The 27,170-nt window shown below is 41.3% G+C and overlaps 1 protein-coding gene and 1 pseudogene across 1 annotated transcript in view; both read left to right on the top strand.

The window, feature by feature from the left end:
• The window catches only part of LOC124556296 (plexin-B), a 973,640-nt gene that overhangs the window by 814,805 nt on the left and 131,665 nt on the right, over positions 1-27,170 (top strand). The window lies entirely within an intron of this gene.
• Positions 18,460-18,577, top strand: LOC124557009 (annotated as a pseudogene).

The following is a 27,170-nucleotide window of genomic DNA, read 5'->3' as shown; positions in this document are numbered from 1 at the left end:
ATCCCATATTTCGCGATAATACGAAACGTGCTGCCTTTCTTTGAACTTTTTCGATGTACTTCGTCACTCCTATCTGGTAAGGATCCTACACCACGCAGCAGTATTCTAAAAGAGGACGGACAAGCGTAGTGTAGGCAGTCTCCTGAGTAACGTCGGAAACCTGTTCACATGAACCACCTAAGTACAATGACAGCTCCGTCAATGCATTGCTCTTTTATACCTTGAGTACACGATACTACTGCCATCTCTATACGTGCATGTCTCTATCCCATGACTTTTGTCACCTCAGCGTGTATGAGACGCAGGAGAGTTGAAACCTTTTCATAGCGTAGGAATATAATGTTATCGAGTAACAGATTTGAAAGTTGTTGTCTCACACCTCCCTGATCGTTAAGAGACTCCCCGTATAGCATGCTTCTGACCCAATATGTCTGTGTTTCATCGGCATTTGTTTTGGCACGTACGTCTTTTATCTTCTCCATTTATTTCTAAGACACATTCAGCAACAGGATAATTATTTCTTACTGGCATCCACTTTATCGCGGCTTCATTACGCTCTAGTTTTCTTTTTTGTTCGCTTCTAATCTCCTGACGACACTGAGATCATTAGAGATGGAATCCTAAGTTTGATTTCCTTTCAGTGGGTGGAGGGAATGGGCGCTGGCCTTATAAAAGGAATCCTTCACGGCTTCACGTCAAGGCAACAAAAATTTAAATAAAAACGCAGGGACATTTTAACGTGATTCCTCCGAGGTAGAAATTAACAAGTCGCGGTATTTTCTGAGTTGTGAGGCTATAAGGCTACACCATACTACTCGAGCGTTAACAGGCAACCTAGTTAGGGAAATTGTGTGGAACAAGTAACTAATTTTTAATAAATTTTGGTTATGACCTGAAAGGAGAGAGAAAGCAGGTGGTACGAAACTCACGCCGCCTCTTTATTGTGGCAGCAATCGAACAGAAGTTCAGTGTAACTAATGAATGAATCAGTATGTTTCAGCCTGTTAGTCAATTCAGCCATTATGTTGCTAACTTCCGAATTAAAGACAAATATTTGTGGAACCGTGGAACTCTGTCGCGCGGTGTGACATACAACATAATAACGCCAGAATGAAACGTACTTGACAGATATATAATGGTGTTCAAGATCGAACTCTGTCTTCGGAAAACACGCCGCAGGAAATGAATTGCAAATTGTGTAGACAGCCGATGGAATTTTTCGTTTGACAATCATTTTAATGTACTCTTTTCGCTGGTCGTGCAGGGCCGCCTCTCATGCAAATTTTATCTGCGTCTCCATCGGCACCCCTGCGATTTACATATCACTCAGTAGTCGGTAGCGGATGGTTCACTGCATGAGCCAATCTGTGACGGGCCATGCGAAAGAGAATTTCTAAATGCCTCGTAGCTGGCTCTCGTCTCCGTCTTTTTCAGTTGTATCACCTGTCTCTTTTGCGCGCAACGTGTCAGCATTTCACACAGTGTACAACGGGTTTAACTAAACGACTCTGACAAACGTTGGTTGCGCGGAAGCCCTGTCATGCCTCATCTCGTTTCTGGGACTTTGATTCTAAAAAGGGGATGGCGGTTATCAACGAACAATCAGTTTTCAGTACTATCGTTTTTTTTCACACCAGTTCAACCTGAATGTTAAAACAGCTCAAAATAACCGGTTTTGAAATAACCTACTTTCGGTTGTTTATTCCTATCATTTCCTTTAATAAACGTGGAAATCGAACAAAGGTTGAAAAAATTTGACTCAGTCAGTGTCAAGATACATAGAATCACACTATTAAATTAAAGAGGCAAATAAAATAAAACGAATCCCGTCCACCGCTCACTGCTTTTCTCGAAAAATGATAAGTGACTGAATGGTACAAAAAATCACCAGTATTCTCCTATTGATTCTAATTTTTTGAAACTCTGCTCAAAAAGAATGTTGTAATCGGGGATCATACCACCATTTGGGCATTACAAATAATCACGCTAAAGATGAAAACTGAGGTTCTGTTTTTCTTGTTGATTTGTCCGTTCTCAAGGAGTAGAAGCAGATAAAAGGCATATTATGTAGACACAGGCAACAGATCAGCTTCTTTCTGTCTTAATGCTATGAATGAACTGTTCTTAAGTTTTTAATTTATTACTGTTACTATAACTGCCTTCCTCTTTTAGTATTTCATAGAAATGGCAGACAAATCCTTAATCTTTTAAGGCAAATGTTGCACTGTACTTCATTGCTACGTCACTTCGTAAAAATAGTTCCAGCCTACACTTGGTACCATTCTGCAATACAACGGATGTCCAGTGATGACAGCGGGAAGCTACGGTTTAGACCATGTGGGGCCAAATCTTGCACGCTGCACAACAGGCGTACCTTAAGGCGCGACATACGGCAACAGTGACACAATTGTCTCAGCAATGCTGTACCAATTCTTATGTCACCTGTTTGTTGCTCGTTTTTGTCTTCATTGTTATTAAAATAGCACTGATCGCTTTTCCCATTTCCTATAATAACGCAATATTTCAAACAAATTTAAATTTTACGAATAAAAATGACTCGTTTCTTAAAAAGGTTTGTTTAAAAGCGAAAAATTTTAGCACTGCTGCTATGGCTAACTGATGTTTCGCTTTTTACTCGGTTATAGGTAAAAATAAAAAAAAAACGCCTGTTCTAACCGAGATAAAACAAATACCAAAAAATAGCGGTCATTCAGAACTAAAATACCGTATCGGTTTTAACCGGTCGGTGTTTCCCATCCCTAATGTGCAGCTCTTGCCCGGCGAGTTGCACATAAAATAACCGTATTCTTCCAAAAATAGTGCTTTTGACGCTGTACATAGCATTCACGTCAGCATTTCGTCAGTGGAACATAAAAATCGTGGAGACAACGAAGTCCTTCCGGACGCTACAGTAAAAATTTCTCGTCACGATTATTCCATTAAGTCAGAATGGGATTCTGTGCTCGAAGATCTCTCACGCTAATGATGTAACGCGTGAGAATCGCTCCCCTAACGACTCTTCCTCTTATTTGTTTGATTATACGCTCCTCTATGAGGGGGGGGGGGGGGGGGGAAGAGTAGTCAGGGGCAGAGTAATGAAGCTATACGGTTCCACGCATCACTTACTTGGAAAGCTCTTCACAGAAAATTCATTTTCATACGTGCGATTCAGCCTGCTGCTATGTTACAAACGTGCTCGCACATCATTTTCGCCCTATATAGTCGGTCGACTTCTTCGCTTATTGCATCATTAATTTCCTGAAGTTTATTTACATATGATGGAGAATTTTATTTACAAATGTGTATTGAGCACCATCTGGATTTTACTGGGTTTCATTTGCTATTATCGCATTACGTGTTCTGCTAGTAATGAACAGTCTGTCATTTCATCGATTTATTTTTTTCTCTTACTTACGATTAGTGCTGCAGCGTGTTAAAACAAGTGTCAACGCACAGTACTGTATGCTGCCTCTGTGTCATCGTAGTATGGCCCCCGTGCTATTGTCATTAATAGAAAATACAGTTCGTTATAATTTCTCATCACAATTTTTCGAACAATGGTAGTCTGTAGCGCTCTTTTGTTTCTGCGGTTTCGTGATTTGATTAATCATATAACTGTAATCGTCCCCGTCAGTTATGTCATAACTGAATGGTCAACTTATCTGACTGTCACACGGAGGACGACGTGCGATTGTCTGTGGAATTATCCGTGGTGGTAGAAACAGGCTCCACTAAGCCTTGCAAAATGACAGCTGAATTATTTGTATGAGAATTATAATTTTAAAGTATTTCATTAACAGTCCCCACTTCCTCCCCTCCCCCAATCTGACGCAAAGAATCCCCTTTTCTCCCATATCCACTGTAATCAGTTTGTGTCTGACGTTTAAGGGCCGAAGTTGCTACCGATGTCTGCAGGCGGCTAGCATAGCTCTTCACAGCGAAAGCAAATCTTTTTAAAGTCTATTCTCCTCTAAAAAAATCACGTAAAAATCCGAAATTAGCGTGTGTGTTGTGTGTGTGTGTGTTACGGGCGCTCCACAACGAGGTTATTAGTGTTGAAATTAGCGTACGGTACAGATCTCTATAGCACCCATCAGCATATCAATAATCTGTTCTTAATTTTAATTAAGGCTAAAGTTATAATTTCTTTAAACGTGTGGAATTTTCCTGTCAGATAAACAGCTTCAGACTCAACACGTCCTATCTCGAAACTACTGAATTCACGGAAATACAATTTTTCGTTTATTGCCAAAAGACCTCATTCTGCAACGGAGTACGAGGGATACGTGTAAGCTTCCGAGAACGGCATTTATTGGCCATTTTCGTCAATATATAACTCATAACAAATATGAAGTTTGAAGTCTCAATCTTCTACAAAAACCGCGGAAATAAAAGATTGTAAAAAACGGTCAAATGTTTTGTGAAATTGTCTAAAAGTAAGTAATACAATAAATTAGATAAACATTTGATGCGCTTTTTGAATGCTCTTCAAAATCGTGTACAGCAAATGAGACACTACTGTCTGCATAATCCACCAGACACAGACAAATACGTGCAGTACTCTTCGAAATTCTAAAAGTCTAAGCTAAACGCTGAACAGTAAATTCTCAGTTTGCAGCTTATTTCCTGTACATGATTTCGAGCATCAGTCAGAAACGCATCAGGTGTTTCTCTAATCTATTTTATTTTTTGCCTTTTGCCAAATCATTTCTCAAAACATTTGACTGTTCTTTTTTCAAATATTTTTATTTCAGCAGAAGCTGTTCGTTAAACAGTTCAATTTTCCACCAAATCACTAATAAATTTTCTCAATTATCCTAATTACTCTCAATCAATTAAACTTATTTTGTTTGGAGAACTATACTTCATGATGGTCAATTTGATACTCCCATTTGTTCATTTCCCACTCTTAGTCTGGCTACTAAATTTCAGAAAAAAATTCAGTGTGTAATTTCTAGGTTGTTTTGTTTTCGCCCCACTCAAACATTTGACCAAAATTTTTGAACTTTGCCAATGGTATAGATGTGTACAGTGCTTCCTCTCTGATTCTCTTTCGACTAGTTTGATTACACGTCGTACATCACGCGAAAGTAAACATTACACGAATCTCTAACTGAAACGGCTCATTGAGAACTAGCATGCACTAGCGCTTTCCGCAGGGGAAGTGGCAACATAGGAGCCGACAACGCCAGGCGCTCATTGGTGTATTGCCGGCGGGAACAGTCCAGCTGCTAACTATAATACTTTTAATCGGATCTCAGCTATTTTAAATAACAGATGTCGTCGGAGTTGTAGAGAGCAAAGTAGCGTCCTTTCCTCAGACCATTTCTGAGCCTCTATTCCAACGAGAATATGTCCAATCAAATGCTATCTGGAATACATTTTTTTCAGCACAGAGAATACGATTATTCACTGTCCTGCCTGTGTCATGACATTATGACCCCCTATTAACTGGGCAAACAATTTCCTAGAAGTCATTAGCAACTACCTATCGACTCTCTTCCACATCATTCGCCACATTCCAACGCTCGCCCGTTATATTAACAGTTTGAGCGAAGTGGCGCAGTGATTAAAGTGCCGCACCCGTACCAGGGACTAGGGGCTTTTTCTTTATGCCAGCCATAACATCAAGTTTTAGGATTTCCGTAGTTTCCTTAAATCGATTAAAGCGAATGGCGGGTCGGTTCCGTTGACTTCCGCATTCTTGTCCATTCAAACCTTGCACTTCGTCTCTAGTGACCTCGTCGTTGATGAGAAGTTAAAGTTTCGTACCTTCTTAACTGAACGTTCTGCAGAATAACGAAATATATTAAGCTGTAACCCAAGAATAAGTAACAATGTCAGTAGTCAAATAAAAATCAATTTAATGATATGATATTACATGAGGATATTTCTGATCCGTCGTTGTAACTACAAAAATGCGTGACTTTTTCACCAGACGCGTTTCGCTTTATTCAGGCAAAGTATCATCAGTGGTGGTGATTTTTTCGGTTGCTTTGTTTTCGTACTTTCGTAGACATACTTGAAGTACGAAAACAAACAGAATACAGTGGTGTGCATAAAAGCGTGTTGTGAGAAATGCATAGTGCTGCAGAACATCTAAAAGTAGACGAAAATTATCAGTGTCTAACACAGAAAAACAACGATGTGCTAGCACACGGCAGTTCCTGATGTAAGCGAGAAAGCATCCGAAAAAATGAAAAAATCACCACCACTGATGAGCTTCACCTCAATAAAGCGAAACGCGTCTGTGAAAAAATCGCGCATTTTGTAGTTGCAACGACGGATCAAAAATACCCTCATGAATTATAAAGCAACTACGGACAGTATGGCCACACGAATGAAGAAGATATGATATTAATTTAATAATTGTCAATACGCTATACTTTTCTTACTTTAAATGATAATGCTTACTATGTTCTGTTTCCGGATTGTTTAATATTAATCGCTTTTCTTTCTACCTAGCTATAAACGCACTCTTTCAAATAATGATTCTATTACAAATGGCATTAGTCTCCGCGTTACGTTGTATAGATGGAACACGACGACACGAATTCGATCACCTAGAAATTGTGCACATACTTGTAACACGAAAGTTAATTGTACACTGTGAGATGAGTAGGCTGGTAGATGATATTCATCAAATGGATCTCTCATTTTTTCCTTTGATGTAATGGTGCTACCACCGACAGCAATAAGATCACAAAATTACAGTTCCTCCAGCAATAATTTCGTTTTATAAAACTTTACTATTATATTCGTACCAAAGTTCGTATTATGTGGCATACATTTTATGCTTCTCCCACGAATCTTTCATGGTATCGCAGCTTTTTCGACCACCAGTGAATAATCATATTTTCTTTATTTAATCGTGTCAGAAGAATCGTACATAAAATCAGAATGATTAACACATACATATCAAGTATATAACGAATACAAAAAGAGTATAAAAGTATACAGATATATAAGCAGGGTTAAGTAGTTTTTTTATTTTATGAAGTCTTGGACCGGAAACTGGCCACGTCCAGCGCTTCCGGAGTAGCATTCATCAAATCCTTCACGGTTCAGGTGCTTGGGCACAGCACACACTGCTTGAGGTGGGTGGTGATTTGAGTGTGTCCACAGTCACACAGCACCGGTTCATTTGAGAGGCCCCATTTGCGCATATTCTCTTTGGATCGTGTGACACCAGAGCGCAGCCTATTAAGAGATTTCCAGGTCGTCCATCCTTTCATATGGCCGGGAGGGAGTTCTTCATTTGGGACTGACCATTCCCCAAGGTGCGCGTTTTCTTCTCGCCACATTGCCAGCCTCACTTGCTGCGGTGTCCCGACGATGTTTTCTGCTGTGTGCAGGAAGCTTTTTCTAGATTTTAGTCGACGGCGGGCTGGCTGGTGTTTGTACAGCGGGTGGGCAGGTGAGGTCAACGCCTTTGTCTTTTCCTTCGTGGCCGCTACTTTCCTTCTAATATCTGGTGGGGCCACGCCTGCCAGGCAGTACAATTTATCAGTCGGGGTTGGTCTCACAAGGGGAGGCCGCCAATTGTGAAATTCAGGTTCGATTCATACTGCGCATAATAAAAGCTCATGGCCAGAGGTGTAATGTGGCAAAGCACCAAGATGCACTTCTCAGCCATTGTCGAGAAAATCGACAGTTAAAAGAAACCGTTGCGGTGAAATACTATCTACGATTAGTAATTTTCTACAGCGTGGTGGTGCAGCGGTAAGCGCTCGGGTTCGTAATCCGAAGGTCGCCGGATCGAATCTCGCTCCCTGCAACTTTTTTTTAGTATTTATTTTTTGTAATTTATATATATATATATATATATATATATATATATATATATATATATATATATAATTCCCGGCAATCAGTTGCAACAATTATGCATATAATAAGTTGTTGAAAGTCGTTTGTCATGGAAAAACTGGCGACTTCGAACATCATTATGTTTTCCGCAAACAAAGTTGTATTTCACAAATGTTATTAATTGTCTTCATAATGTTAACCACGTATAGTTAACGGAAGAGGTAGGAACGAATACGTATAGCGTAAGTCAAACGTTCGAATTAGAATAGAGACCCCACGAACACAAACTTGCTGTGGCAGATATGAAATATAAACTCCGTTACTCGCTCGTTACACTTGAAGGACAGATGTTGAATGGGCCGAAACGAGCCGCCCCATAACAGCGTAGTTGCCTGCTAACTTCGAAAGAAGGTAGATGCGGTCCCTAGCGCAACTTATAACATCGTCGAAAATCAGTGCAGACGGGACAGCTTTGGTACACCCTGTTAAACGAACGGAAAAATGGAGGCGGTACAATTGGAGAGCGATCCGCCTTCACCAACATGCATAAGCAATTCATTAATAGTTTATATATATATATTTGAATTGCAAAAAAGTAATAATAAAAAAATATTGCATGGCGCGAGATTCGATCCGGCGACTTTCGAATTACGAACCCCAGCGCTTACCGCTGCGCTATGACGCTGTAGAAAATCATTAATCGTAGAGAGTATTTCACCGCAAAGGTTTCTTTTAACTGTCGATTTTCTCGGCAACGGCTGAGAAGTGCATCTTGGTGCTTTGCCACATTACACCTCTGGCCATAAGCTTTTATTATGCGCAGTATTAATCGAATCTGAATTTCACAATTGGCGGCCTCCCCTTGTCAGACAACCTGTGATGATGCGGCAGGATTCATTAAGCGGTATGTCCACTTGCTTGGCGGGGCTAGAATTGTACCATACAGGGCACGCGTACTCCGCTGTTGAATAGCACAAAGCAAGAGCTGTGGTTCTCACTATTACAGGCTGTGCCCCTCCCATGTAGTGCCCGTTAGTTTGCGCACAATGTTGTTTCTCGCGGCTACTTTGTGTTTAGTGTTCATGCAGTGCTTTTTATAGGTGAGTGCTCTATCCAAGGTGACGCCTAAGTATTATGGTGTTTCGCAATGTTCCAGGGGGCACTCCTTCCCAGTTAAGTTGTAGTCTTCTTGCAGATTGTCTGTTCTTTAGGTGGAAGGCGCAGGTTTGGGTTTTCCCTGGGTTGGGTTTGAGATGGTTCCCCTTATAGTAGATGGCAAGCTGTTCGAGGGCTTCTGACAAATTCTGTTTAACAGTTTCAAAGCTGTCTGCTTGAGCGGTAATGGCGCAATCATCTGCGTATATGAAGCTTTCGGTGCCTTGGGGGGAGGGGCTGGTCATTAGTATATATATTAAAAAGTGGTGGGGCCAGTACGCTTCCTTGGGGGAGGCCATTTTTCTGTATCCTCCACCGGCTTCTCTGTCCCTGAAAATCCACGAAGAATCTTCGATTCTGGAGTAGGTTTCCAATCAGTAAGGTTAGTCTGTAGTCCCTACTCATTGCGTATATTTTCCCCAGCAGCAGTCGGTGGTTGACTGTGTCGTAGGCTACTGATAGGTCTAGGAAGACAGCCCCGGTGATCTTCCTGTTCTCTAAACCATTCTCTGTGTGTTGCGTTAATTTTAGCACCTGTGACGTGCAGCATTTGCCCGTCACAGGTGCTAAAATTAACGCAATAATCATATGAAACTGGCTTATGAGGACATTTCTGTTAACTAGTATTCACTAGAAAGCTACGATCACTTCCGACTTTGTAGTTGAGAAGAAATTGCAATGACTCTTATTGACGCAATAGACTACCGAAAGAACTAAAAAGTATAAGTAGCGTCTGAATGGTGGGATTGAACGTAAGGAGCTATTCTGTCTATACATGTGCAGGGTCGGACAATTGACACTTGGGAGAGGATGATTGATCGTCGCCTGAAGCGTGTCTGCCGCAGCGCGGCGCAAGGCTTCTTACGCTCGGCTCCACTTCAATTTGCGTCCGTTCCGCAGGGAGCGATTATTTACTTTGAGCTGTTTAGCTTCAGCGGAACGGCTACCTGTGTATATTTGAAGTACGTCAACGGGCCCTCTGATTCCATCCCAGTCGCTGTGAGTATCCTTTACTCGAGCACCTCTGGAAATGAATGCCTGCGTTCCACTTAACTGTTTGAGAGTTATCTGCAAGTTCCTTTGTCAGCGGTGACGCCGTCTTCTATCTCTGCTGATGCTCTAACAGCTTACTGCCTCGTCAGTGGATCTCCCCACCTTTAATTAAACCAGTCTGAACTAATAACAAATGTTTTCGTTTCCTGTTCTTACAGAGAACTCTTCGTATTTGATTTTTCTATGTTTCTTCCGAATAACAGATAATGTCAGATTATTAAGCAAATTTTTCCCTTTGCCACAATACTCTCACACATTGGATATCAGTTGCCACAGCCGAGACGATACGCCAAGTCTCATTAAGTTTGGACGCTCCTAAAATTCCATAAGCGCCAGAGAGAATCAGAACAAGGTATTCGATATGTAATTGTACATGACACTATGGTTAATACTTTTAAATTTTCTCCCCGCCAAGAGTTTTCGAGACACCACATTTTTACAATTTTTTAATCAATAAGTCTTGAAGATATGAGTACAGAATATAACACTTGCTAAGGTTTGCGCCGATGTGGCCGAGCGGTTTTAGGCGCTACAGTCTGGAACCACGTGACCACTACGGTCGCAGGTTCGAATCCTGCCTCGGGCATGGATGTGTGTGATGTCCTTAGGTTAGTTAGGTTTAACTAGTTCTAAGTTCTAGGGGACTGATGAACTCAGATGTTAAGTCCCATAGTGCTCAGAGCCATTTGAACCATTTTGCTAAGGTTTGCACTGAAATGCCTCGGAGAACTAATCATGAAATATGCTAAACCTGCCAACATAGTGCAATTAGGTGATATTTACTGTGCAGTGCCTACAATTTTGCGTTCTCTTTTAGCACATCGCACAGCTATTTTTTGCGAAACATTTCACTTACAACTATCGAGAGTTAAAGCACTGTTATCTTCTTTTGAAGAGCTCTATATTTCACTAAAAATCACTGCGATCCATTAAAAAAAGAAAGAAACATGTTGCTTGAATATTTCGCTGTGCAAAAAGGCGCGAATATAAACTATTCTACACAATACTTTCCCACTACGCAGCCATTACTTATTAACATCCTTTTCCCGATATTTTGAACCCTTTATGAAATATTATGGTGATTAATTCTGTATATCAGATTGAAAAAAGGGGAACTTGCATTTGCAATAAAAATATGATATATCAAAGCTTTATCATAGAATTTTGTAGTCTTGTTGAAAGTGAAGTAAAACGAATATTCTGTGGATGTCAGCAGAATGTAAATACGTTAATACCGCCACAGCAACACTGTACGTCCCAAAAATACAAGCACACGTGACTTAGAATCTAGAGAAAACTATTGCCCATATGGCTAGGTAATGGAAATGAGCGTTTAGCGTCATTGGCCGGGAGGCCCCTTGCGGGGCAGGTCCGGCCGCCTTGGTGCAGGTCTTATTACATTCGACGCCACATTGGGCGACCTGCGCGTCGGATGGGGATGAAATGATGATGAAGACAACACAACACTCAGTCTCTGAGCGGAGAAAATCTCCAACCCAGCCAGGAATCGAACCCGGGCCCGTAGGATAGCAATCCGTCACGCTGACCACTTTTTTTTCATTTCGTTCGTTGTTGATCGTTGTGTTTGGTCGTTGCGGACTTGACATTGTATCCGCTGAAATCCGTTTGTTGCTCTTTCCGCTCAGTTTTTATATTACAGAGGCCAACAAGCTCTCTGACCGAACACGCTGAGCTACTGTGCTGGCGACTCAGCTATCGGGGCGTACATATGACTAGGTAAAACTGCGTGATTCAGCGTGGCATGTATCCAGCCGTCACAGATTTGAACTAAATCACGTTGTAGCAGTAACGACAAGCTAAAGGTATTCTTCAGCACAAGAAATTTGTCGCAGAGTTTAAGCTGCTTCGTGAGTGCTTAATGATTTTTATCTGTTGGTACGAACGATAGATATTTCGTAGCTGAAAAGCCACTTTGCTTCCGTTACATTTGCGCTTGGTGACAGGTTAGTTAACAGTTTAGAATATTAATGAACTCTTTCCTCACAGTTTCGCAGAACAATAACAAACTTATGAATGAAAAACACGAATTGCGAATGTACTGTAGTATTTATTTTCCTTGTAAACCGAAAAGCGGTTGAGAAGAAAAATAAATACTGTGGAACATTCTAAGTTCATGTTTTGCATTCATAAATATAAATAACTTTTCCTGCGTGCTTATCAAAATGACCAGTTAGGGAACCTTGTGCTTCAGTTTTCTTTTTATTTTTTCCTATCGCGCTTGCACGTAGACAGTTAAAAATTTAACGGCATCGTTTTGGTTGATAGATGACATCACTGTTAATTACACTGCAACGTGGCAGCAAATGAATTAAGTGCTTATCTCCACCATACAAGGACATTTAGTCGCAGGCTGCTTTTAACTGGTCGCCAGGAAAAGTGCCAAGCGTGGGCAAGTGAGAAGAGCCTCTCTTTCTACTGCTGGACTGCTCTTATGTGTCTCCTAGCCATTAAAGGCGTACGAGCTTTCTTTACAGATAAGACTTCATCTCCTCCTCTGTAAGTTCCGTCTTATCCTCTCCCCCCCACCCTTTCCAGCCACACAAGCCCTACCACTCTCCCCCCTTTCTTTCCGACATCTCCCCCCCACCCCCCTCCCCGCTTCTTCACCCTTCTTCAGTAGAACAGAAAAACAAACCTTCTGAATTTTATAATATAACCTAAATGTAGTTCATTATCTCTCTACTCCAGGCGAACAGGCGAAAAGTGCTTCCATGTACAGGTATCCAGTCCTCCGCTGTGTAACATAGTCCTTAGATTATTTTTGGACTGTACGTTTTTGCACGCAAATCGATCAACATCAGCCTGTAAATTAAAAATATTTACAAAATGCGTTTGATCAGCAATATAAACATTAAATATTTAATCACGCGGATATATCAATTAAAGTAATTATTACCCTATTACATATTTGCGTATTTAGCCGTGCGAAATCGGAGCGTCGCGATTACACTGTTACGCAGTTTAGGAATAAAATTAAATCTCCGAATTATAGCCCTATGATAAATGACCTCATATCATTTCATTTAACGATTGCAAACAAATTACACATGAGTTCGACTCGGCCTGACGAATTGGTCACTGTTTTCTGGAATTATTACATTTTTATTATTAATCTCATCTACATGAATGCTTACTTTTGGAGCGGAATTGACTACATTGAGGACGAGAGAAATTTAAGGAACGAAAATCAGTAGTCGCTGCCAACGACATGGAGGACAGTACAGATTGTTTCGCACGTTTTTCTTAAGGCTGTTGCACCTTTTCTGCGTTACTAACAAAGGTAGTCATGATAAGGAAACAACCAGCTGAAAAAGAAATAGGTTTGCGCCTCGGATACAGAATCCCAGTTTCGTATTCCTTATAATTTTGCAATTATTTCTTCGAAAATTCTTCTAACAACCCTTCAACTCTACCGAACGATGTGACGCAGTGGTTAGCACAGTGGACTCGCATTCGGGAGGCGACGGTTCAAACCGGGGTCCGGCCATCCTGATTTAGGTTTTCCGTGATTTCCCTAAATCGCTTCAGGCAAATACCGGGATGGTACCTTTGAAAGGGCACGGCCGATTCCCTTCTCCTAAACCGATGGGGCCGATGACCCCACTGTTTGGTCCCCTCCGCGAAATCAACCAAACAATCTTAAACTCTCTCAGTATGTATCCAGTCATATACTTGCAAGGAGAGAGAAACCTCTGTTATAAAAAGGCAATACCGTTCATCCAGTAAATAAATTATTAAAAAAATAAGATACGTTAACCCTCATCAGCACAAAGGAAACCACCTACTTCACCTTCAGAGTCAAGTAGGTAGTACATATGTAAAGAGATATATATCGAAGTACGGGTAAAAAAGCTGTGTTCCGCCAGACACGTAAGTGGGCGCAAGTAAAGTTGTTCGGTAGATACCTAATATAGTGAAGGCATCGTTAAGCTTGTCCAAGCGATTTTTTGAAGTATCGGAGACATTTTGAATTTACTAATGAGAAATAAGGTTGATATGCTCATCCCACCATTCTGATGCTGCTTTTCCACTGTCTTGCTAAATCAAACCAGGAGAACATCGGGACGGTTTCTTAAGAGGTTTCCTCGCCCTTCCTTGACAGTTTCAGCTAATGCACTCTCTCTAACGAACACAATGCCGACGGGACGCTAAACTCTAACCTTCCTTCATACTCTTGGAAATGCAGTTGCATTGTGCTGACTCGATTGAACAAGTCGACGGATAGCACCTGAAAATACTGATCCATGCAGTTTCTTTTCTTAAATCTCCTCTGAATTGGTTACTGGAGGATCTTCGAAACTCTACAGTTGCTAGTTATCTTGTCCGAAACGGAAAGTTTGAGAACCGTGGATGTAGTACTGCAAGGTTTACAATTTAAACAGCAACCAGCTACAAGTACGGCTTGAAAAGATTGATTTGAATCAAACCATGACTGGTTTCGAACTTCTTTCAAATCCATCTTCAGACGGTTGTTACAGGTTTCCTTGCTTTCTTGCAGGGACCTCGTTTTGTATTCGTTATTAGTTTGCTGCACTATGATAGACAGTATTTTTTGTTCTCAATTCGGCAAAATTTACGAAGGATACGTGTTACGAGGTGAAAGCTTACATTCTGTATAATTCTGTGCGACGAAATCGCCCTGTGTTTTTGTTACGAATTTCAAAATTAACACATTTGAGGACGTACACTGCGTGAATGCTGTTCAATTTACTGGAAAAATCTTTAAACCACACCATTCTATGTTTAATGCCAGCACGCACGATACACATTTACAAAATGTGGCCCAGTGTCACGTGAGAAACATCAACAATATTTTCAACGTTAATACAGTGGTCCAGAATGAGATTTTCACTCTGCAGCGGAGTGTGCGCTGATATGAAACTTCCTGGCAGATTAAAACTGTGTGCCCGACCGAGACTCGAACTCGGGGCCTTTGCCTTTCGCGGGCAGGTGCTCTACCATCTGAGCTACCGAAGCACGACTCACGCCCGGTACTCGCAGCTTTACTTCTGCCAGTATCTCGTATCCTACCTTCCAAACTTTACAGAAGCTCTTCTGCGAACCTTTTAATACAGTGGTAATTGGGTTACCAGTGCTGTGAGAATGTATATGGGCGGTAAGTTATATCTTTGCTAGTGCAATGAAATTAAATTAATAACGGAAAAGAGGAGTAGAATTATTTACAATTATTACTAACATGGAATTCTATTGAACGGTTAGGATTACACATAAAAGAGTTTTATATATATACGATATCAAGCACTGCGTAGAGTAAATAAGCACAGTAAGAACTTTTTTTGTTATAGTGATTAAGCTAAGTTTAAATATTGAATCTACAAGTGCACGTTCAAACTTAGCTCAATCACTATAACAAAGCCGGCCGGTGTGGCCGAGCGGTTATAGGCGCTTCAGCCCGGAACCGCGCGACCGCTACGGTCACAGGTTCGAATCCTGCCTCTGGCATGGATGTGTGTGATGTCCTTAGGTCAGTTAGGTTTAAGTAGTTCTAAGTGTAGGGGACTGATGACCTCAGATGTTAAGTCCCATAGTGCTCAGAGCCATCTGAACCACTTGAACTATAACAAAAAACATATCTTATTGTACTTATTTACTGTACACTGTATTTGTTATTGTTTGAATATAATGTTTTTATGTGTAATGCTAACCAATCAGTTGAACACCATATTAGAGATTATTTTAACTAACTTTACTTCTCTTTTCGATTATTAAATTAATGTCATTGTGCTAGCAAAGACATATTTTACTGCCCCTATACTCTCATACAGTATCGGTAACCTAACATCTTTACAGCTGCAACATCTCTGAAAATATTGTTTGTGTTTCTCATGTGAAACTGGGCCACGTTTTGTAGATGTTTGTCGTGTATGCTACCATTAAGCATAGAATGGTGTGGGTTAAAAAGTTTTTCAGTGATCTGAACAGCACTCACATAGTGCACGTCCACAAATCTGTTAATTTTAAAATTCATAACAAAAACACTGGGCGATTTCGTCACGTAGAATTATACTGAACGTGAGTTTTCACCCCATTTCACCTCTAACAACTTTTGGTTCAAATGGCTCTGAGCACTATGGGACTCAACTGCTGAGGTCATTAGTCCCCTAGAACTTAGAACTAGTTAAACCTAACTAACCTAAGGACATCACAAACATCCATGCCCGAGGCAGGATTCGAACCTGCGACCGTAGCGGTCTTGCGGTTCCAGACTGCAGCGCCTTTAACCGCACGGCCACTTCGGCCGGCTCTAATAACTTTTATCAAAACATTCATGGAAAGGTTTCAGAGGTCAAAAGAACTAAATCCTTCGTGAATTTTACCGAATTGTGAAAGAAAATTTTGTCTGTCCTTGTGCAGAGACCAATAACGAATACAAAACGTAGACCCAGCAAGATGGATTTATAAGAAATCGAAACCGGTCATGGTTTTATTCAAATAAACTCTTTTACGCCATACTTGTGACTACGATATTACAGTGCCTGTGTTGTTAAGAATAACGATGGAATGTTTATTCAGACATGCATGCATGTCCGATGGAACATTGCATCGTTGTGTTCAACAACATAAGCACTGCAATATCGTATTTATCCGCCAATAACAAACTGCGACTTTCAGTTAAAAAATTTAGTAAGGTTGTACGCAGGAACTATGACAGATGGAAGTTTGAGTGTAGCCGTGTGTACTGCACGGATCGCCCGCACGGTAGCTCAGCTTGTTCGGTAAGAGGGTTAGCTGCCCTCTGTAATAAAAATAAACTGATTTAATGGATCAACGAAGAAGTGGAACAAGTGCCATAGGACGCACGCCCCGAACAAATACAACGATCAATTACGAATAAAATGAGATAAAAAAATTGGGTAAGGCGACCACTCACATGAAGTGAGAGATGCGGGTTCGAATCCCAGTCGGCAAAAATTTTCACTGTCGCCATTTCCATACACGGTCGATAGTTGTTCGTATTCGCAACTGCGAATACATTTCATGTATATATTTGTGGCTGGTTGATGTTTAGATTATAAACCTTGTTTACAGTTCTTTTTAGTCAAAATTATGACGCAGGCACACTTTATCACACCTGTGTCCACGTTATGAATTCCTTACACACAGTCTTCGCGAATCACACGTGATACCGTGCATCAAGGACTTACGAACCTCTTGATTTCAACTACTCCGCGTCTGTGGCCGGGGTAGCTACGACATGTTAATGCTTTGACGCTTAACGAAGAGGTAGCCGCTTCGAAACATGGTGATGGAATATACTCTCATCAGAAGAAAATAGTCAGAAAGTCGAAGAGGTATAGCGACGTTAGCTTCCACCTGTGTTGATCCCAGATCTCTGCGTTGTGCCTCATGGAATGAGAGCATGTGACTGGTGAGATTGATACATGTGTCCGATGAGCGTTTTGATAACAGTAGCCAATTTTTCGTAACCGAAGAGGGAAGACTTGTCTATTGCAAGAATATCGCGACACCCCACTGCATAAACGGTCGTACCATAGGCCTACCCACTTGACATTTCCTATCAGATAGGAGAGAAGCAACAGCAGGATTCAGGCATTATCGCCTACATTCAATGAGTATTTTATTTTTGACATTGCAGCTTGATAAAATGTTGAGTCTTCCATCTGGTAACTGCTCAAATGATTTCAAAATTCCTTACTTTCACAACATTTCGCCACAAACTAACGAACAGCTGAGGCCAGTCAGCCTATTTAGAAACTGGTTAAAATGTCTGTGACGCCACCTGATTGGACTTCAGTGTAGTGCATGTCGTGTTTCGCAAATTGGTAGTACAAGTTGCTTCTCTTCCTTAAAGATGAGATAGAACGCCTACAGCATCAAACGGTCGTACTGCTGTACGCTATACTGAACCTTTCAGATAGATTAAATCAGGCTCTTTTCTAGAAAAAAAATGCATAAATTGTGACTAACACCATTTCCAACAAATATTTACTCTTGGGAGTAAACATTCAGTAAGGTATACAGGAAAACTTTTGTGGGGTTCAGAAAAGCAGGGGAGAGATGATGTCAGGTTAAAATTTTGAGTTGGAATGTCAGCGTGTTCATTTGACACAGGCGTCTCGCGAAACGCAAAGTTATGAGTGCGAGTTGAAGTTAGGAACACATTTTCTACTTGCTACGCAGTTTTATGGTGAATCAGTTTAGATCTAAGTTAACTTACGGTGCCTTTGAGGCCATCGTTTATGCTATTATGTTGAAATTCATATAAGAAACGGAAAAAAGAATTTCACTGGGAAATGCATTCTCAGTAACACTAAGCTCTCTGAGAAGGTACTCAACCGCCTGAGACGTTGTAACGTATCAGTTTCCATTTTTCCCTTTAATATTGAAAAATATTACAGTTACTATTAATGTTTTATTATTAACTATCCTTTCCACAAAGGCAACGGCCTCGCCGCAGTGGAAATACCGGTTCCCGTCAGACCACCGAAGTTAAGCGCTGTCGGGCGTGGTCGGCACTTGGATGGGTGACCGTCTGGGCCGCCATGCGCTGTTGCCATTTTTCGGGGTGCACTCAGCCTCGTGATGCCAATTGAGGAGCTACTCGACCGAACAGTAGCGGCTCCGGTCAAAGAAATCCATCATAACGACCGGGAGAGCGGTGTGCTGACCACACGCCCCTCATGTGAGGATGAAACGGCGGTCGGATGGTCCCGATGGGACACTTGTGGCCTGAAGACGGAGTGCTTTTTTTTCCCACAAAGCTTCTGATCGCCGTGTTCTGCACTAGGCATCCAGAAGAATTTTTACACTTTTCTTTACAGCCTTGACTGGAAAGAAATGCCTTCCAATATGTTACCTCTTCTGATCAGACCTTACATTTCTCTAAAAGGTACTTGCACATTTTTGGCGTTGCGAACTCCTTCAGAAGCTATATGGTCTGTGAATGGCACGCATCCCCTCTCTGTAAGGGCGGCCACCTGGTGGCAATACAACCAAATGTCTCTTCTCGGCCATGGTTCACCTCATTGAAGCTTAGTAAACGTCATGTGACCTCTCATCTGCATGAAGCTGGGAGAAGGATGCTACCCTGTCTACCTCCACCGGTTGAAAATCATCGCTTCTGTACACTGTGATCAGGACACAACGGCAGTGGCGGATCTGTATCACGTCATATCTGCATGTACGAATTACTCGACTACATAGGCGGTCTTGTACAAAAATTGGTTCCTAGGGGCTACCCCGTCGCTACAGGTGTAGCTGTTTCAATGATCCAATGCGATATTTGAAGCTATTATTTTCTCACGAACTATTTAAAAGACGTTGGTATCCAGCTTTGACCTGTAAGTTGTGTGGATCTTGTCCTCTCATGGGACCAGCCCGATTCGTAAACTGGGACGTCTGTTTGTGTTTTTACTTTGCATTAGGAACTTTGTAATCGACACAGTTGCCCAGATATCAGTTATAAGTTGCTGTGGACGTCACTCTCCTCTGGAATAGGCCCAGTTCGAACCCTGGATCGTGATTTTGTATCTGTGTGTGTATTGGTTTTTTTAATTTTTTTCTTTTAAATTTATGCAGCGAACTTAACTTTGTACTTCACACTGTTATCATTGTTCTGTTATGAAAATTGCACTAATGTTAACTTTACACTGTTGTAACTACTGCTTGCCGTCTGTGTTCGTCTTTTAGTGTTCTTATTTTACATCAAGAACTTACATTTGTACATTTATCTCTTTTTATTGTTGTACTGTGAAAATTGCAGTTACGTTAATATGGCACTTTTGTGTCTACTGTTGGCTGTTTGGTCTTTGCTACCCAAAGCCAAAAACAAAAAAAGTATGGTCGGCGAGCGCCAGTGTCGCGTGGCTTCGCGAGCTCGCAACTGTTATCGCGGCGAGTGGTCGGCTGCAGTGCCTCGTGTGAGGCGCGTGAATAGCGCCCGCTATCGGCTAATTTTGAAACACAGCTGCCCACAGTGCGACGCCCAGTCACCTCACTGCAAATGCTGTTCATTCACCGTGAAGCTTCCATCATCAGTTTTAACTTGCTAATGCAACCTGGATTCACGTGTTCCTCTAGCGGACGTCCCGGTGAAATTCAAACTGGGCTTGAGAAATGGAATTTTTTATTACAGATACGAAAATAAACATCGATCTCGTCTTTTTTCCACCATTTCCCCAACAGAAGACGTTTCCTGATATATGGACTGGGATGTAATGTGAATGTCAGTGTGTTTGAGTTCTTTAGTGTTCTTAATTTCCGCTTTAAGTAACATTAGCTGCTACCACTGCCGTAATTACTATTACTTCTAGTAGTTTATAGCCCACTTTTCACTTCCACACAAGGCCACACTGCAAATACCTACAGAAAATTAGACTTCCCGGAGTATACTACTCATAAAAAACTCTCGTGTTTCCAATAGTAGCAGTAGTAATCGTAGTAGTATCGGTATTTTTATTTTTGTTATTTCATAACTGACGCCATGTCTTAGAAACCGTGGTCCTTTTGTGATAATAATTATACAACTTTTTACTTGCCGATAACCGGTTTCAATCTGTGTTGCAGGTCATCTTCAGGTCTAGCTTGGAACAAAAAGTCATTAATTATTTTGCAGAAGAGTGATATTACGAACACTTGTCTCATGGATGGTAGAAGCAACAAAAAATATTATTAACTCGCGCGTACATGACACCCCAGAGTTCAATTTGTCGACGTTGTGTTAAACTAACGTAAAAAACAATTATGTAGTGGGTAAATTTTTTCATACAGTCTAGTCACTTGACATGTGCGTAAGTCATAGATGAGTACATTAAAACGGTGTAAAACTATTTCTCCACATATAATTAAATAAAAAAATTAATAAAAATTCGAACGTAAAGAGCCCTTAATGTAGTACATTTCATCATGGTTGATGTGCTACACAATAATAGATGAAAACAAATGTTATAAATAAGCATGTTGACAGCAGATTGTGCATCGTATATTTTTGTTGTGGTTTACATTTTTTAAAAAGCCTGTGAAAAGTTATCGAACATATCGGGGAGTTTAAGAAATTTTCCTTCATGTTAATGAACAGAAATAGAAATACACTGACGACTCTTACTTAAGTCAAAGAAAAAGGAGGAAAAAGGAGTTAGTCACGAGATAATCATAACTACATAAGTGAAATGAAATGTACTACACTTACGTAGTTATGGTTACCTCGTTATTAGACTCCTTTTTCTTCGCCCTTTTTTAACTCACAGTAAGTCCTCGGCGTATTTCTGTTTTTATTCATTAAAATGTAGGAAAATTTCTTAAAGTCTCTAGTATGTTCGGTAATTTTGCACTGCCTTTTTTTGCAAACAAGAACAAATACGTACGTTGAACACAGTCCTGTCAATATGTTTGTAACATTTGTTTCTTAGCTCTTATTGTGTAGCTCATCATTAATCCTGAAATGTATATCTACACGATTAATCTGCAATTACCAATTAAGTGCCTGGCAGAGGATTCATCGAACCACCTTCAGGCTTTTTCTTTACCGTTCCACTCTCGAACTGTGAGCGGGAAAAACGAACAGTCAGATCTTCCCGTGCGAGCTCTGATTTCTCGTAATTTGTTATGATGACGATTTCTCCCTTTGTAGGTGGCTGCCAACAATATATTTTCACATTCGGAGTAAGAAGTTGGTGATTGAAATTTCATGAGAAGATCTTGCCGCAACGAAAAACGCCTTTGTTTTAATGACTGCCGACTAGACCTGAAGACGATCTGCAATGCAAATTGAAACCGGTTGTCGGTAAATAAAAAGTTGCTATCCAGATGGTGTGTGTTTACTTTCGTTACTATTTGCCACAAAGAGTTCCTGTACGCCGAGATGCACGCTATGCTTTTAGCCATCCCTACACTTTCTTTCTTTCCTCAGTTTTTGCTGCTGTTCCGATTTTTTAATAATCGTATAATTATATTTTTTTCCGAGTACCAAGACCCTAAAAAGATAACCTATCTTAATAAGATGTTACTGTGTGCTGGTCTTCTGTCCGAAGACTGGTGTGATACAGCTTCCCACGCTAGTCTGTCCCGTAAATCCTCATCATCTCTACACAGCTACTACAACCTACATCCATTTGAACGTGTTCACGTAGTGGAGCATTGGTCTCCCACTACAGTTTTCACTCTCCCTCCTCCTTCCACACACTCTTCCCTCCATTATGAAACTGAGGATTCTTTGATGCCTCAGGATGTTATATCAACCGAGCCATTCTTTTAGTGGAGTTGTACCACACATTTCTTTTCTCCCCAGTTCGATTCAGTACCTACTCATTACTTATTCAATTTACCCATCTAATCTTCCCGGCGTGTGCTACTGATGAAACCTTCTCGGGTTTCAGGGCGGGTGGCAGCGTTAAGATACCGCTAAGCTTCGATGAATGCCATGTTCATCATTTATTATGACACACATCTAAATGTCGTGGTATATTAACCCTACCTTCTGGCTGGAAACCCGAGAGCTTTGCATCACCTTCGGTAAAGACTTCCTAACAATTAAATTTACATTGGATGTTAACAGACTTCTCTTTCCCAGAAATATTTTTCTTGCTATTGCCAGTGTTTATTTTATATCCTTTCTATTTCGGCGCTTGTTCGTTGCTTTGCGCTCCAAATATCAAAACTCACCTACTGTTTTTACTGCCTCAGTTCCTCATCTATTTCCCTCGGTATCTCTTGATTTTGATTCAACTGCATTCCATTACTATTGTATACTTTTGTTGATGTTCAGGTTACAACCTGTTTTCAAGACATTAACCATTCCGTTCAAAACTGCTCTTGCAAGTATTTTGTCGTCTCGGACGGAATTACAGCGTCATCAGCAAACCTTGACGTTTTTATTTCTTGACCCTGAATTTTAATTCCTTTCCAAATTTCTACTTGGTTTCCTTTACGAATTGCTCACAAGGGAAACTCCCCATCGCACCCCCCTCAGATTTAGTTATAAGTTGGCACAGTTGATAGGCCTTGAAAAACTGAACACAGATCAATCGAGGAAGCAAGAAGAAGTTATGTAGAACTATGAAAAAAATAACAAAATATACAAAGTGAGCAGTCCATGCACAACATATGCAACAATCTAGGAGCTTGCGTGCTGAGAAGCGCCGTGGTCCCATGGTTAGCGTGAGCAACTGAGGATCGAGAGGACCTTGGTTCAAGTCTACCCTCGACTGAAAATTTGACTTTCTTTATTTTTGCAAAGTTACAATCTGTCCGTTCGTTCATTGACGTCTCTGTTCACTGTAATAAGTTTAACGTCTGTGTTTTGCGATCGCGCCGCAAAACCGTGCGATTAGTAGCCGAAAGGACGTGCCTCTCCAATGGGAACCGAAAACATTTGATCGCACGGTCATAGGTCAACCGATTCCTCCACAGGAAAACACGTCTGATATATTCTATACGACACTGGTGACGGCATATGCGTCACATTACAGGAATATGTTGTCGACCCACCTAACTTGTACCCTTGGCGAATGGGTAAAATGGTTCTTCTACCTTGCCCGATTTAGGTTTTCTTGTGGATGTGATAATCACTCCCAAAAAGTGATGAAAACATAAGAATTTGTCACATAAACTGCAACAAATGAATGCAACAGTTTCACAGTCGCAAGTGCTCTGTCAAAACATAAGTTTTTAACTTTTTCAAATTTTTCCGTGTGTAGACCGTCAAATCCTGCATATGTCCAAGCAAATCTGAACATGTCCTGGAATTTTGGAGAGCGAAGTTGATTATGTGTGAGTGCCTGAATTTTGATAATTGTCTGAAAATCAAAAGTCAAACTTTTACCCTAGGGAAGACTTGAACCAAGGACCTCTCGTTCCACAGCGGCTTACGCTAACCACGGGACCACGGCGCTCTTAGGTTAATAATCACCTTGATGTTGCTTATGTTCCACATGGACTACTCGGTTTGTATGTTTTGCTTATTTTTTCATAGTTCCACACTACTTCTTCCTGTTTTCTCGATTTATCTGTGTTCAGCTTTTCAAGGCCTATCCACTGTACCAACTTATAACTAAATCTGAGGGGGGTGCGATGGGGAGGTTCCCTTGTCAGTGTAAAGATTGAATAACAGCGGGGACAGTCAACAAATCCTGTCTCAGTCTCTCCTCAGCTATTGCTTTCCTGTCGTGTACTCTCTTATAACTGCAGTTTTGCTTCGATGCATGTTGTACCGAACCGATTGTTCCTTACATTTTCTTCTAACAACCTTCATAATATCAAAGAGCGTATTCTAGTCAACATAGTCAAAGTATTTCTCTAAATTAGCATATGATACATTTATATGAGGGGGTCAATTCCACGTCTCTCATTTCTGGCTACTGAAGATTTCATACAGGCCCAGTGGAGTGCTTCTTAATAAGACGGTAAATCAGTTAGTAAAGGCAACTGCTAGAGAGCCTGATAAACGTTCCAGGTGGGACTGTTTCTCTGTCGCTGATGCATCTGCACCTGGACATAGCAAGGAAGCGAAAAGAAAGGCTAGATTTTTACATCTCGTCAGCATCATCGTCAGCAAATACGGTGCTCAGTAAGAGAAGAATGTTGGAAGAAACTGGCATCAACCAAAGTAGGTGAAGAGGGTTTGAATCCCGCTCGTCGTCTCGTGGCGTCCCAACGTGGACGCCGTGCAAGCTTCTATATCGTTCGTAATTAACCACTCTGATAGCGTTGCAGTGTATAAGGCACATCTGGCAATCCGACGCCTGGAACAGTAGCTCACTAAATGCCAGTTTCAGTCAAAGCCTACCGCAGAATGCCGATATTATTATTCCAGTAACAGATCGAAGTAATATTAAAACGCGAATGACTCGTTGCAGGTTATACGCTTATTAAAACAGCTATGTTAAACACAATCAGAGAGTAATTGGTCCATTATTCGCAGCAGTAAATCTGCTATATTGCCGTTCTCTGATGAAACCATGTTATCGAGGCAGCTGGGACAGCGTGCTAATCGTGGTGCGGACGTTGCTCTACCGACCGTGCGATGTTGCAAATACTTTCCTACGAACTAAACCAAGCGTTGAAGGGGAACTTTTATTTAGGGCCTGCCGCGGTGCTCCAGTTGCTTTCGAATGACAGGCGCAAGGACGGTCTAAGAAGCCGAAAACCATTCCACAAATAAAAAACAATATTTTGCATGCCAGCAAGGCAAGCGTTTGTTCATTTTTAAGTGAGCTCAGAATTGGAAATTTCCATTTTGAATTTTACGACGAAAATTGTATACTTTGATACCCTTTCAGTTGTAAAAGGATCACTTTTAGCTCAATTGCAAAATTGCTCAGCTTGACCTATATGTAGTGTGTTGTAAAATAGCGCTCGGGCTATTGTGACGCTTGCTCCAGGACACTAAAATACTGGTCACACTCTACGAACGAATATGTTTTAGTTCGCTCATGTTTAACTCAAGAAGGGTCGTCGAGCAGATGCGCAAAACTATAGACCTATATCTCTGACGTCGATCTGCTGTAGAATTTTAGAACATGTTTTTTGCTCGCGTATCATGTCGTTTTTGGAAACCCAGAGTCTACTCTGTAGGAATCAACATGGATTCCGGACACAGCGATCGTGTGAGACCCAACTCGCTTTATTTGTTCATGAGACCCAGAAAATATTAGATACAGGTTCCCAGGTAGATGCTATTTTCCTTGACTTCCGGTAGGCGTTCGATACAGTTCCGCACTGTCGCCTGATAAACAAAGTAAGAGCCTACGGAATATCAGACCAGCTGTGTGGCTGGATTGAAGAGTTTTTAGCAAACAGAACACAGCATGTTGTTATCAATGGAGAGACGTCTACAGACGTTAAGGTAACCTCTGGCGTGCCACAGGGGAGTGTTATGGGACCATTGCTTTTCACAATATATATAAATGACCTAGTAGATAGTGTCGGAAGTTCCATGCGGCTCTTCGCGGATGATGCTGTAGTATAAAGAGAAGTTGCAGCATTGGAGAATTGTAGCGAAATGCAGGAAGATCTGCAGGGGATAGGCAGTTGGTACAGGGAGTGGCAACTGACCCTTAACATAGATAAATGTAATGTATTGCGAATACATAGAAAGAAGGATCTTTTATTGTATGATTATATGATAGCGGAACAAACACTGGTAGCAGTTACTTCTGTAAAATATCTGGGAGTATGCGTGCGGAACGATTTGAAGTGGAATGATCATATAAAATTAATTGTTGGTAAGGCGGGTACCAGGTTGAGATTCATTGGGAGAGTCCTTAGAAAATGTAGTCCATCAACAAAGGAGGTGGCTTACAAAACACTCGTCCGACTTATACTTGAGTATTGCTCATCAGTGAGGGATCCGTACCAGATCGAGTTGATGGAGGAGATAGAGAAGATCCAAAGAAGAGCGGCGCGTTTCGTCACAGGGTTATTTGGTAACCGTGATAGCGTTACGGAGATGTTTAGCAAACTCAAGTGGCAGACTCTGCAAGAGAGGCACTCTGCATCGCGGTGTAGCTTGCTGTCCAGGTTTCGAGAGGGTGCGTTTCTGGATGAGGTATCGAATATATTGCTTCCCCCTACTTATAACACCCGAGGAGACCACGAATGTAAAATTAGAGCGATTCGAGCGCGCACGGAGGCTTTCAGACAGTCGTTCTTCCCACGAACCATACGCGACTGGAACAGAAAACGGAGGTAATGACAGTGGCACGTAAAGTGCCCTCCGCCACACACCGTTGGGTGGATTGCGGAGTATAAATGTAGATGTAGATGTAGATGAAGTGGCGATCTGTAGTGATTATTCCGCAGTTCGTGGTCTAGTGGTTAGCGTCGCTGTCTCTGGATGACGGGTCCCCTGGTTCGATTCCCGGTCGGGTCGAGGATTTCCTCCGCCCGGGGGCTGGGTGTCTGTGTTCTCCTCATCATTTCATCATAATTTGGGAAAATGGCGAGATTGGACAGTGAAAAGATGAGGAATTTGTACGCGCTTTGATAACCGCGCAGTTGAGCGCCCCACCAACCAAATATTATTATCATTATCTGTCGTGATTACTTACGAGAACAACAACTTCTTGGCCGATATCTCTCTAAAATACTTTATTCTGAAATGCAAGTAGGCTGTGTGTATTCCTTAGTGCCTGGCGTGCCACAATATCCACTAG

The sequence above is a fragment of the Schistocerca americana genome, chromosome X (genome assembly GCF_021461395.2).
Source record: "Schistocerca americana isolate TAMUIC-IGC-003095 chromosome X, iqSchAmer2.1, whole genome shotgun sequence".
Classification (NCBI taxonomy): domain Eukaryota; kingdom Metazoa; phylum Arthropoda; class Insecta; order Orthoptera; family Acrididae; genus Schistocerca; species Schistocerca americana.
Note: the sequence above shows the minus strand (reverse complement) of the source record. Positions and strands in the feature narration are given on the sequence as shown.